This window comes from Helianthus annuus, chromosome 14, assembly GCF_002127325.2.
Source record: "Helianthus annuus cultivar XRQ/B chromosome 14, HanXRQr2.0-SUNRISE, whole genome shotgun sequence".
NCBI classification, from domain to species: Eukaryota; Viridiplantae; Streptophyta; class Magnoliopsida; order Asterales; family Asteraceae; genus Helianthus; species Helianthus annuus.
In genome coordinates this window covers 77,770,768-77,773,237 of record NC_035446.2, presented here as the reverse complement: position 1 = coordinate 77,773,237, position 2,470 = coordinate 77,770,768, and the positions used below count along the sequence as shown (strand labels likewise).

General features: G+C 42.6%; 1 non-coding gene across 1 annotated transcript; it reads right to left on the bottom strand.

Moving 5' to 3' along the window:
* Positions 1-1,098: 1,098 nt before the first annotated feature.
* LOC118487045 lies at positions 1,099-1,205 on the bottom strand. Its single transcript, XR_004880212.1, has one exon. It is a non-coding gene; the product is annotated as a small nucleolar RNA R71 (small nucleolar RNA).
* Between the last annotated feature and the right edge of the window lie 1,265 nt (positions 1,206-2,470).

The window sequence follows — 2,470 nt, the reverse complement described above, 5'->3', positions numbered from 1 at the left end:
TTGAGGATAAACTGGTACTAAAAGCTCTTGTGTCCTTGGACGACCTCGGTATCTTACCAACACTATACTACGTCCACGATGGGTGCACTTGCCCATATGTGTGTGTAGTGTTAGTAAATATCGTGTTTTATAAATTCAAAACTTGGCTAAAAAGTGTAAAAAGGGCTTAATTATATACCTAAAACATATACACACTAGCACGCATCAAGTTTTTGGCGCCGCTGCCAGGGACACAAGGAGTTTAAGAAAGTTAGGAATCAACGGCCTAATCATTTTTTTTATTTTCTTTTTATTTTTTTAGGATTTTCTTAATTTTTCAGCTTCAGCAGAGCTCACCACGGGCCGTGCCTGGTCGGACACGCCCCGTGCCCAGCATTGGTACTGGCAGTTTTTATTTTTCGAGTTACAGAAGGCTGAGCACGGGGCCGTGTCGGTGCAACACGAGGCCGTGTTCAACTTTCCAGTAACAGGGATCCGGAAAACAATCACTGTAACTCCGACCAGGGGCCGTGTTCACTGAGCACTGGGCCGTGGTGAACCTTCTGACCAACATTCTTTTCTGTTTTGTTGCAGGACTTGGAAGCCGACGCCACCTCTATGTAGTGTATGAGCTCCAGTTCTAATAAAGACATAAAAGAACCTCTAGAAGAACCCGAACGCTATCTCAGAAAAATACTAAAAGCTAAAAACCAAGAGAAGGTTTCGGGGGACCCACTTCCAATGGCGGACCAGCGTACCCTCATGGATTACCTACGACCCTCTGTAGGTAACCGTGGCGCCGCTATCAATGCACCGAATGTCGAAGCCAATAACTTCGAACTTCGGCCACATTTGATACAGATGCTTCGAAACTCTACAACCTTTCATGGGCTTACGGACGAGGATCCCCATCTATATATTACTAATTTCTTAGAAATATGTGATACCTTTCGGATCAATGGAGCATCAAATGACGCCATTCGCCTTCGAATGTTTCCATTTTCACTAAAAGACCGAGCAAAAGCTTGGCTTAACACCCTCCCAGTTTGTTCGGTAAACACCTGGGATGAACTAGCCCAAAAATTTCTATATAAGTATTTCCCTCCCGCTAAAACGGCTAAATTAATGACTGAAATTAATACATACTCGCAAGACGAGGGGGAATCCTTATATGAAACTTGGGAAAGATTCAAGGAGCTATTACGAAAGTGTCCTCATCACGGTCTTGCAGTGTGGCAACAAGTATCCACCTTCTATAATGGATTGTTGCCACATACTAGACAAACACTTGACTCTAGCTCCGGGGGACTTTTAGGTAATCGCCGCCCACAAGAAATATATAATCAGATTGAGGAAATTGCTCAAACCAATCTTCAATGGCACACTCCCCGAGGCAATAAATCTATTGCCCGGGCGCCCATAAGGTTGATGAAAGCACTTCTTTACAAGCCCAAATCGAGGCCCTTTCTTTAAAAATTAAAAAGCTAGAAATGAAAAAAACAGTCTCGGTTATGGCTTGTGAAGGGTGTGGTGGGCCACATGAAAATTGGAGTTGTATAAAAGAAACAGATGATCAAACAGAGTCGGTAAACTACATTGATAATAGACCTAGGCCGTCGGGTCCCCCAATGGGCACCTACAACCAAGGATGGCGTAACCACCCTAACCTTGGTTGGAGAGAACCCGGCAATAGTAGTAACCAACAAAACCTAAATCAACGAACAAACTTTCAACAACCAAGGAATGAGTCACAAAATTTTTCTCAACAACAAGGTGTACGAGAGAGGCTTGAAGATTCTATATCTCGCCTTATCTCCGACATTGAAAAGAAAAACTCGGATAGGTTTCTACAACTAGTCTAGGACACATGGGAAACCCCCACCAATCTTCGCACACATGTCTGGGAGACCGCGATACAAACTAATACGATATATGGTCTACCAAACGAGTATATGCTTTACAAAACAAATACTATAACTAAACAACCAACTGTGAACTCGCTCAACTTTGTTGTTGACTCTCTGTTACATGCCTTGCAGGACGTTAGGTACTCATGGATCTTGCACTGGGAGGCGCAGTCGTTGTGGGACATGGACAGTGGATGCCATGTTAAAACAATATAACACTTTAAACTTATTACTTATGTTTGGGTTTTCACAATTATGCTTCCGCTAAACATTTACTATGCTTTGTTCTGAACACCTTTCATATTGTTTGGTTGAACTATATTTATTACTTATTATGTTCAATATGATTGGTGGCTTGATCCTGGTCTGTCACGCCTCCAAGCGGTAGTACTCTGCGTGTAGATTTTGGAGGTGTGACAGATTGGTATCAAAGCCATTGGTTTTAGAGAACTTGGTTTTAATAAAGGGAAAAACTTTTTGTTAAAACCAGACTATAACCAGAACAGTGCTCAACGATCCACAACAACGCTTCGCTCCACATGCAAGACTCAACATTCTAGGTGATACGGTTATGTTTTGCTGCC